The following is a 12011-nucleotide window of genomic DNA, read 5'->3' as shown; positions in this document are numbered from 1 at the left end:
GCGCATGGAGGGACGAGGGCAGAACACCCGGAGGGACGCGAGAGCAGAGCGCGCGCGGAGGGACGCGAGCAGAGCGCGTCGCGGCCGCCTGAACCGCAAGCAACCACACACATAGAGCAGTTGAACACGCAGGAAATGGTCTCCTACAACCGGCCGACAGGTGCATCGCTGCATAGAGAGCGGCCGAGTGCTACTACCTCCGTCTAGTCTATAGTCCCCTTTATATTCTATGCCATACTTTGCCCTCAAATTTAACCAACAAAATGTTAATGCATGTTATAAAAATTATATAATTGGAAACTATGTTCAAATACGAATCCAACTATATAATCTTTGGCGACATGCATTCGTATTTTATTAGTTAAATCATACTTATAAACCAGGACGGGGGTATAGTAGGTAATTAAGTCGCAAATGTTTTTTTATTAATCGTATGTGTACGTGGCCTTTCGTCCTCCTCTCGCACGTCTTGTCACCCCGTTGCCGCAGACGGCTTATAGCGCAAGCTTGCGCAGCGCGCGGGGGCGTTCATTTGGCCAAACGGTGGCACCAATTAATCATCGCTGAGCCCGTTCCCGTGCAACCTCGCAGGTTCCCACGCACGCTTCCCGCCCGACTCGGTGAAATCCCCCAAAATCCCAATTCTTACCGTCCTGCTATATAAACCCTCATGGCCGACGAGTCCTGCATCGCATTTTGCCCTCCCTCCCTGTAGCTTATCTCGTCTGCTACTCCCACAATCGCCAATGGCACCGGTCCGTCATCGTCGCTCAGCCACTCCGCCGTCATCACAGGACAGCTCCAGCTGGGAGGCTACACTGCAGCGGCGGCGTAGTCCCCGGCGTAGTGTAGTGTGCGTGGCGTCCCTGTTGGGTGTGCGCGGAACACCCACCACACGCTCCGCCGCCGATGCCCGTCGGCAGCTGTTGCCGGCAGCCGTTGTTCACACACCACCGTCGAAAGCTAGGGCCATCGCCCGCTCCGCCGCCGCGGCCCGAAGGTGGGAGGTGGCCGTCGTGGCCGCCACCCCACTGCCGGCCACCATGGACATCACCCGCTCCGCCACCGCGGCCCGAAGGCAGGAGGTGGTGGTCGTGGCCGCCAACCCATCGTCGGCCATCGTGGCCGCCAGCCCACCGTCGACCGCCAGGGTCATCACCCGCGTCGCCACCGCCGCCCGAAGGCGGGAGGCGGAGGTGGATGCCCGCACGTGCGTCAGGGACCTTGCGCGCTACATTGAGTTCCTGCGGGAGGAGGAGGAGCGTCTCGTCGAGCACGCAAAGAGCCTTACCGCCGCCATGGCCGCGGCACACGCCGCCCCAGAGGCAAGGAATCAGGAGATCTACTAGGAGAACCACCGCTTCGAGAGGGGTCGTCTGGAGCGGCAGAGGGCGTTTGAGGTGAGCGTCGCTGAAGCTGCAGCAGCGGCATGCACCGTATTGTGGTTGCCCAGCTCGTCGGTAGGCTCCTCCTCCTTTGCCTCTTACTGAGCGCGCTCGGCAGAGGAGAGGCAGCCGGAAGTAGTACAAAGCCCCTATGTAGTAGTAGTATTTAGGGGCTATTTTGTTCAGTTCATGTGACTATAGATGTGGTGGAACTGTACAACGTACTTAAAATTAGCTAGCATATATAGTTGAACTAGCTATTTTAGTACGTGGTTGGCAACAATTGGGGAAAAGTTTGGTCGGTTCAGCCGTTGAGTTGAACTGTTTGTATAAATTAAGAACGACTGCTTAATCTATGAATGAAATCTATGCTTAATTACTCAATTTTAGTTGCAAAAATAAGATACTGCTAGTGATTTTGAGCTTCATATTTTGACAAATCGCAGTGTTACAAGGTTGAAAAATGGCAATGTTACTAGATCAATAAATGTCAATCTTTCCAGTTTGAAAAATGGCAACATACCCAAATTGTTTGTAAGTGGTTGCACACGGGTCATCCAAAAGAACCGTTCGCATTGAAGAGATGCACAAATCCTGCTCTCACTTTGCATACGGGTGTTCTATCTAAAACGTTTGCGATCAAGTGCTGCACAAATCCTGCTCAGCACATTTTCCCTTGGCTTCCTGGGGAAGCTGTCTGTTTGCATACGGGTGTTCTAACTAAAACGTTTGTGATGATTCTTTTATATTTAAAAACCATTGATTTTTTTCAAAAGAAAATCGTTTGATAAGTCTGTATATTAAGAGAGAAAAACACAAGTTCGCTCAAACCATATCTTTCATTCAATCATACTGCGAATTTATATTCATATGATCGAGATACATTATTAAACCCAAGAAAAAAACTATTTCCGGCGGCGGCGGATGCGGCGTGCCGCGCCGTTGTTGTCATTGTCGTCCTCCGGGACGCCGTTGTTGAAGTCTTCAATGCAGCACAGAATGTTCTTCACTTGTAAATCAAACATCATGTCGTCGCGCGAATGGCGGCTGGGGCGCGGGAAGACGGCAGCTGGCAGCGCTGAGAGGTAGCGGTCGATGGTGGTGTCCCGTGCAGCTGAGGGGGGCACGGCGGGTGCAGCCAAACGCACGGGGACTGGCGCCGCGGTGGGTGGAGGGCGCGCACGGGCACGGGCGCTGGCATGTACACAAGCTCGCGTGGGTCCGCGGAGACCTCGCTGACGCGTGCGGTTTCCAGCTCTACGATAGTGCTCGGCGACCAGCCCGTCAATGCTATGGGAATGGTCGCTGGCGCGGGCACGGGGATGGGAGCTGGGACGGGAGCGGGGGTAGCAACCGCCGCGGCCAACTCGTTCTGGGCCATGTCCATGAGGCCCCATTCCTCCTTATTTTCTATCTCCTCTGGCTCGGAGTCGACTTCACCAAACTTGAAGACTAGTGGCAAATGATCCTTCTACGCCATGGCGTTGGTGGAGGTCTGCGGGAGGGAGGGGGATGGGAGGCGAACAGTAAGGCCGCCCGTATTAAGCAGCGGCTCGGGTGCCCTCAATGGAGAGGAAGGCGGGCGGCCATGGAAATCAAAGGGCTTGCTTCCCAGTGAGCCTGTGCAACGTACAGCTCACACGCTTCCCGGTAAGCCTGCGCATTGGAGGACAGCTTGGACGCATCCCGGTCAGCCTGCGCACCGGACTGCGCTCGCACGCCTCCCGTTCAGTCAAGGTCAAGCAGCTGTCCGCACGGCACCTCCTATAGCCATTAAAACCAAGACACGTGGCGTCACGTGAATGGTTAACAGAATGCACACTGTTTGAATTATACAAACGTTTGAGATATTAAAGTGGCAGCTATTTTTTTTCAAAATGCCTTTATTGGCTGTTATTCGAGTGCGCCTTCTCTCAAAATGGACACAAAAAATACCACTGCATGTCGGGTGCCATTCCATGATAGCATGCCAAGTTTCATGAATTTCACACGAGTTTTGGATTTACTAGAATTTAAAAACAAAGTATCTCAACGTTGTGCCGGCAATCAACGGTGCCCTGTTGTTTGAAATTCATTCCCATTTCTTGCATGGGACCTAAGCATGCACCCAAGGACACACATTTGATTTTCAACCAATTTATATGCACGGGAGCATGTGCATGTAGTTCAAATTTGAATTATGCACATGAATGCATTGAAAACTCAGTTAATGCATAAAAATGTCCAAACGAACCTCGAAAAATCACAACAATTGACACAACACTCCTATTGTTTTATATTTCAGACGAGTTTTGGATTTACTAGAATTTAAAGACAAGGTATCTCAATGTTTGCGGCCGAGTGATGGTGGCAGGGTGTTTGACATTCATTCTCATTTCTTGCATGGGACCTAAGCATGCAACCAAGGACATGGATTTGAATTTTCAACCAATTTATATGCATTAGAGCATGTGCATGTAGTTCAAATTTGAATTATGCACATGAATGCATTGAAAACTCAATTAATGCATAAAAATGTCCAAATGAACCCCGAAAAATCACAAAAATTGACACAACACTCCTGTTGTTCTATGTTGACATGAGAAATTTTTTGAAAGCAATAAGAGGCAACGGATATCGTTTCGTCCCCAAAGGTGGGACGTTCCCTACCGAAATCATCATGCTTGTTGTGAGAAGCTCTGGTTTGTGAGAAGCATATACCCAAACCTGCCCCAAATGGGACAAAATTTTTACCACGACATGTTGATGCCGCTCCATGATAGCATGCGAAGTTTCATGAATTTCAAATGAGTTTTGGATTTATTAGAATTTAAAAATCAGGTATCTCAATGTTTGCGGCAGAGTGACGGTGGCAGGGTGTTTAACATTCATTCCCATTTCTTGCATGGGACCTAAGCATGCTACCAGGGACATAGATTTGAATTTTCAACCAATTTATATGCATTACAGCATGTGCATGTAGTTCAAATTTGAATTATGCACGTAAATGCATTGAAAACTCAATTAATGCTTAAAAATGTCCAAACGAACCCCGAAAAATCACAAAAATGATACAACACCCCTGTTGTTCTACGTTGACACGAGAATTTTTTTGAAAGCAATAAGAGGCAATGGATACCGTTTCGTCCCCAAAGGTGGGACGTTCCCTACCGCAACCATCATGCTTGTTGTGAGAAGCTCTGGTTTGTGAGAAGCATATACCCAAACCTGCCCCAAATGGGACAATTTTTTTACCATGACATGTTGATGCCGCTCCATGATAGCATGCCATGTTTCATGAATTTTAGATGAGTTTTGGATTTACTAGAATTTAAAAACCAGGTATCTCAATGTTTGCGGCCGAGTGACGGTGGCAGGGTGTTTGACATTCATTCCCATTTCTTGCATGGGACCTAAGCATGCAACCAAGGACACATATTTGAATTTTCAACCAATTTATATGCATTAGAGCATGTGCATGTTGTTCAAATTTGAATTATGCACATAAATGCATTGAAAACTCAATTAATGCATAAAATGTCCAAACGAACCCCGAAAAATCCCAAAAATTGCCACAACACTCCTGTTGTTCTATGTTGACACTAGGAAAAAAAGTGAAATCGAGAAGAGGCAATGGATATCATTTCGTCCCCAAAGGTGGGACGTTCCCTACCGAAACCAGCATGCTTATTGTGAGAAGCTCTGGTTTGTGAGAAGAATATACCCAAACCTGCCCCAAATGGGAAAAAACATTAACACGGCATGTTGATGCCGCTCCATGATAGCATGCCAAGTTTCATGAATTTCAGATGAGTTTTGGATTTACTAGAATTTAAAAACCAGGTATCTCAATGTTTGCGGCCGAGTGACGGTGGCAGGGTGTTTGACATTCATTCCCATTTCTTGCATGGGACCTAAGCATGCAACCAAGGACACATATTTGAATCTTCAACTAATTTACATGCATTAGAGCATGTGCCTGTAGTTCAAATTTGAATTATGCACATGAATGCATAGAAAACTTAGTTAATGTATCAAAATGTCCAAGCGAACCCAAAAAAATCCCAAAAATTGACACAACACTCCTGTTGTTCTATGTTGACACTAGGAAAAAAATTGAAATCGAGAAGAGGAAACGGATATCGTTTCGTCCAGAAAGGTGAAACGTTCCCTACCGAGACCATCACACTTGTTGTGAGAAGCTCTGGTTTATGAGAAGCTTATACCCAAACCTGCCCCAAATGGGACAAATTTTTTACCACGGCATGTTGATGCTGCTCCATGATAGCATGCCAAGTTTCATGAATTTCGGACGAATTTTGGATTTACTAGAATTACAAAAGCAAGTATGTCGACGTTTGCTGGAGAGCCACGATGCCGTGATGTTCGAATTTCATCCCATTTCTTGCATGGGACATAATTAAGCATAAACCCATGGACACATATATGATTTTACAACCCATGTTGGTGCACCGGAGCATGTGCATGTAGTTTAATTTTGAATTGTGCACCTGTAATGGCTAGATAACCAATTTAATATGTAAAATGTTAAAACGAACCCTGAATAATTCCAATTCTTTTACGAGACACATATAGTTGCATGTTCATTGTAGATAAAAGGTCTAGCAATTCAAACACCGTCCATTGCCGCTGTGACCCCATTATGTAATTCAAATCAAGATGAAAAATCAAGTAGATCCGACACAGTTTATTATCACCAACCGTGTGAGATGCAGCACAAAATATCCTGGAGCACCGTCGGTGTATAGTACGCCTATGGCTTACGCGAGAAGGTCCGTCGCTACAGTCCACAACCGGCGTCTCAAGCACAATAGCTCGCTCCCCAAATATCATTTCACTGTTCAATCATCACCGGTGAAAGATGGGCACGTGGACCCGTGTCGTGAGGGCAACTTCGGTGGCCCAGTCCGGCGAGAGCGCGGCCGCAACCGCCATACGCGTGCTAACAAGGTGCATGAGCGCGGCCGCAATCTGCGACCGGGCGGCCAAGGAGGCCCAAACGGCTGTTGTTGCTTCTCAGGTGGCGGCAGCAACATCGGCCTCGAGGATAGCAACTGGCGAGAGCGGCACAACAGCTGCCTGTTCCGCAGCGGCAGCCTTAGACCGGATGGAGGCCGCCCACGACCATGTCGAGGCCGCCCACGCCCAGCTCATGGCGGTCACCGCACAAATATAACGAAGCTTCTCCAACAACGGTCGGCAACCCACGGCCCAAGAGTTGGCAATCGCCGAGAGCGTTTGAGTAGCCGTCCGTTCCTCCGCCGCATACCTTGCGACGACGGAGCCCGTCCAAGCCCAGATCGTGGCCGCCCACGACCAGCTCGTGGCGGCCTTTTCCAAAGAGATGGAGGACACGGATGGCGAGATGCTTGCCGAGTATGGTGCGATGGATGCCATGGAGCCCCTTCCCTAGGAGACCGTCGGGCGCGAGCTGGACATGGAGGTGGCGACGGAGATCGATGAGCACCACCCATAGTAGTACTCTTTGTTTTGTTTAATTAAGAATGATGGTCTTTAATTTGCCAGAGTAATGTTTAGGTCAGCTAGCTCTGTTTAATTGCTGAACTTGCTTGATTAAGAAGTGTGGGTGTGCTGTAGTCTCCTTTGTGTACCCAAATTATGAAATGACGTGGATGACCACTGTAACCATGGAAATTCGAACTAAAATTTTTGACGTTCAAACTCATCACACACGGGTTAAGCTATCTGAATCGTTTGTGATATTCACATATCGTACACAGTTCTGAATATGGGACCGTGTCTGATGACACTTTGCGCGCCAGTTTTTTCTCTAAAGCGATTCCAAATTTTCGGCTTCCGTGGAAATATCTGTCGGATTTCGGGTTCCGGCAAAACCCTTGAGGTTCGAACACTGGGGTGCGCACGAAGATCTCTCCCCCTCTAGCTCACGCCCTCACCGCGATCTCAAAGCTCAGTGCGCCGAACTCGCTGAACAAAGGGACACAAGGTTTATACTGGTTTGGGCCACTGATGTGGTGTAATTCCCTACTCCAGTGTGGTGTGGTGGATTGCCTGTTGGGTTGAGGATGAACAGTTACAAGGGAAGAACAGCCTCCTGAGGAGAGGTGCTCCTGTGCTTGGTGAGCTTGTGTGGATGAGGGTGATCTGAATAGCCCAAGATGAGTTGCCTCCTACTATGGTGGCTAGTCCTATTTATAGAGGCCCTGATCCTCTCCCCAAATGTAGGCGGGAAGGGATTCAACAATGGCCAAATTTGAAGGGAGACAACTAGTACAAGTTATCCTGGCCAAAGGTGGTCTTCGCCTGCCAAAGGCTCTGGTGGTGACGCCGTCTTGGGCTCCACGGTGACCTCTGTCCTGTCGTCCTGCTGGTCTTGGTCTCGTTGCACCGATATGGAAACCTTTGCCTGATGCCTCGGGACTTCTCGTCTGCGCTTGCCTCTTTAGCACCAAAGAGGAAACAAGTACACTGCACGCGCTGGTGCCCGCCTGGCCTCGGTCGTCATGGCTTGCGTCACAAGGACCTCGCGAGGTGCCCCTCGCCTTGATCTCTCTGTCCCTCGCGAGCCAGCCTAGTGAGGCCACCCCCGAGGAGGTCTTGCGTCGTCCGCCTCGCGAGGCTTGGTCCCTCGCGAGTGTCTTGAGTGTTGGCTGATGAAGATGGGCCATACAGGGCCGCTGGTGGAGCCACGCCGTGGCCCGCAGGCAGGCAAGTCTGGGGACCCCCGTTCCCAGGACGCCGACAGTAGCCCGCGGGCCTAAGGCGCGCTCGGGCTTGGCTTTGAGGCGAAGCCAAGGGGCAAGTGCGGAGCGCCGCGGGCCCCAACAGCCTGTGGCCTCGGTTGACGCGTGGCGATTGACGGGACGTGGGCGTCTCCGCTTCCCCACGCTGCCTCGGCAACCGCCCGACTGGACGAGTCCCTGATACATGCAGAAAAACCATCATTACCTGTGATCGTGGGGGTCGCCGGTTGGCCTTCTCCTGCTATAAATGAGGAGGGGGGCCTCGCTCATCTCTTGCTGCTCCGCTCGCTTTTTCTCCCTTGCTTCATTGCTAGCAGCGACACCCATGGCACCTGTGAAGAGGTTCTCGGCTGCGGAGAAGGGGAAGGCCCGCCAGGAGGAGCCCCGCTCACCGCTGCCCAAGAGGGGGCGCGGCCGCCCCCGCAAGCACGCCGCAACCCCCGCCGTGGCCCGTTGCGGCCGCGGCGGCGCCTCTTCGTGTGGTGGGAGTCGGCCAGGTCGTGGCAGCCCCGTCGATGAAGGGAGGCGCGCCATGGTCGCGCGGCCTCCCCGGCCGTGTTTCCACTCGACGGAGGTGCTGCCGGAGTTCGTCGTGTGGTCGGAGAACCCGGCTGGCACCTGGCTTCAGCTCCCATGCTTCTTCACCGATGAGCTGCCGGCCACGGGTCCAGGTGGTCTCTGGCTGCAGGCTGACGGCAGCAGCAGCAAGGCTTCGTGGGTCGCGGTGGAGGTCTCCGTCGCGGGCAACGCAGCCTTGGCCCGCGGCTGGCAGATGTTTGCCCGCGCGCGCGGCCTGGGCAGGCGGTGCACCCTCCACTTCAAGTACGACGGCAACGCGACCCTCTGCGTGAGGGTGTTCGGGGAAGATGGTCGCCGCGTCGGGTGCTGCCCTGAGGACAATGATACGTCTCCATCGTATCTACTTTTCCAAACACTTTTGCCCTTGTTTTGGACTCTAACTTGCATGATTTGAATGGAACTAACCCGGACTGACACTGTTTTCAGCAGAATTGCCATGGTGTTATTTTTGTGCACAAATAAAAGTTCTCGGAATGACCTGAAACTTCACGGAGAATATTTCTGGAATTAATAAAAATACTGGCGAAAGAATCAAGGCCAGGGGGCCCACAGCCTGTCCACGAGGGTGGGGGCGCGCCTACCCCGCCTGGGCGCGCCCCACTGCCTCGTGGGCCCCCTGGTGCTCCACCGACCTCAACTCCAACTCTATATATTCACGTTCGGGGAGAAAAAAAAATCAGAGAGAAGGATTCATCACGTTTTACGATACGGAGCCGTCGCCAAGCCCTAATCTCTCTCGGGAGGGCTGATCTAGAGTCCGTTTGGGGCTCCGGAGAGGGGAATCCGTCGCCATCGTCATCATCAACCTTCCTCCATCACCAATTTCATGATGCTCACCACCGTGCGTGAGTAATTCCATCGTAGGCATGCTGGACGGTGATGGGTTGGATGAGATTTACCATGTAATCGAGTTAGTTTTGTTAGGGTTTGATCCCTAGTATCCACTATGTTCTGAGATTGATGTTGCTATGACTTTGCTATGCTTAATGCTTGTCACTAGGGACCGAGTGCCATGATTTCAGATCTGAACCTATTATGTTTTCATGAATATGTGTGAGTTCTTGATCCTATCTTGCAAGTCTATAGTCACATATTATGTGTTATGATCCGTTAACCCCGAAGTGACAATAATCGGGATACTTACCGGTGATGATCGTAGTTTGAGGAGTTCATGTATTCACTAAGTGTTAATGCTTTGGTCTGGTACTCTATTAAAAGGAGGCCTTAATATCCCGTAGTTTCCAATAGGACCCCGCTGCCACGGGAGGGTAGGACAAAAGATGTCATGCGAGTTCTTTTCCATAAGCACGTATGACTATATTCGGAATACATGCCTACATTACATTGATGAATTGGAGCTAGTTCTGTGTCACCCTATGTTATAACTATTGCATGAGGAATCGCATCCGACATAATTCTCCATCACCGGTCCAATGCCTACGAGATTTTCACATATTTCTCTTTGCTTAGTTACTTTTCCATTGCCACTGTTACAATTACTACAAAACTGCTACTATTACTTTTGCCGTTGTTACCGTTACTTCCATACTACTTTGCTACTAAATACTTTGCTGCAGATATTAAGTCATCCAGGTGTGGTTGAATTGACAACTCAACTGCTAATACTTGAGAATATTCTTTGGCTCCCCTTGTGTCGAATCAATAAATTTGGGTTGAATACTCTACCCTCGAAAACTGTTGCGATCCCCTATACTTGTGGGTTATCAAGACTATTTTCTGGCGCCGTTGCCGAGGAGCATAGCTCTATTCTTTGAGTCACTTGGGATTTATATCTGCTGGTCAATATGAGGAACTTGAAAGACGAAAGAACTAAGATTTTTCCCTCAACTACGAGGGGAGGTAAGGAACTGCCATCTAGCTCTGCACTTGATTCACCTTCTATTTTGAGTAAGCTTGCGACACCTAAACCTGCTTCTGCTATTAATTCTTATATGTCGCATGTTATTGATGATGCCACTTCTGCTATGCATGATACTTATGATGAAACTACTTCTATGCTTGATACTACTGTGCCATTAGGTGAATTACTTGATGAACAACTCGCTAGGGCTAGAGAGAATGAAATTATTGAACCTGATAATATTGATGAACGTGATGATGAAGATTCTCCTCCTAGATATGAATTGCCTGTTGTGCCTGAGGGTTATGTTATGGATGAAGAAACTGCTAGAGACTTTCTTGCTTGCAATTATAGATATGATGTTAAGAAATTATTAGCTAAGCTGAAAGAAAAGTCCTTGAATGCTAGAATGAAATATGACCCTGCTTTTGCTACTTCACCTATCTGTGTTACTGATAAGGATTATGATTTCTCTATTGATCCTAAGATAATTACTTTGGTTGAATCTGGTCCTTTTTATGGCTATGAATCTGAAACTGTTGTGGCACACCTTACTAAATTAAATGATATAGCCACCCTATTCACTAATGATGAGAAAACTCACTACTACTATATCCTTAAGTTATTTCCGTTCTCATTAAAGGGTGATGCTAAAACATGGTTTAATTCTCTTGATCCTGGTTGTGTGCGTAGTCCCCAGGATATGATTTATTACTTCTCTGCTAAATATTTCCCCCGCTCATAAGAAACAAGCTGCTTTAAGGGAAATATATAATTTTGTGCAAATTGAAGAAGAGAGTCTCCCACACGCTTGGGGGAGGCTTCTCCAATTACTTAATGCTTTGTCTGATCATCCTCTCAAGAAAAATGAAATACTTGATATCTTCTATAATGGACTAACCGATGCTTCCAGAGACCACGTGGATAGTTGTGCTAGTTGTGTTTTCAGGGAAAGAACAGTTGATCAAGCTGAATTGCTATTGAATAATATGTTGACTAATGAAAATAATTGGACACTTCCTGAACCAACTCTTAAGCCAACTCCGAAGAAAAGGGGTATTCTATTTCTCAGTCCTGAAGATATGCAAGAGGCAAAGAAATCTATGAAAGAAAAGGGTATTAAAGCTGAAGATGTTAAGAATTTACCACCCATTGAGGAAATACACGGTCTTGATAACCCGACACAGGTAGTAAAGGTAAATTCTCTCTATAGATTTGATGAAGGTGATATTCCTTGTTATAAGTCTGCTAGCCAATGCTTAGATGAGTTTGATAATTTGATTGTTAAACAAGAAAACTTCAATGCTTATGTTGGTAGACAATTGAAACGAAATGCTTATATGATTGAACACTTGAGTGATTATATGTCTAGAGTTAAAGGTGAACTTAAACTCATTAGTAAACATGCTTCTATGGTTAGCACTCAAGTAGAGCAAGTGCTTAAAGCTCAAAATGATTTGC

The sequence above is a fragment of the Triticum aestivum genome, chromosome 1D (assembly GCF_018294505.1).
Source record: "Triticum aestivum cultivar Chinese Spring chromosome 1D, IWGSC CS RefSeq v2.1, whole genome shotgun sequence".
NCBI lineage: Eukaryota > Viridiplantae > Streptophyta > Magnoliopsida > Poales > Poaceae > Triticum > Triticum aestivum.
This window is presented reverse-complemented; position numbering follows the sequence as displayed.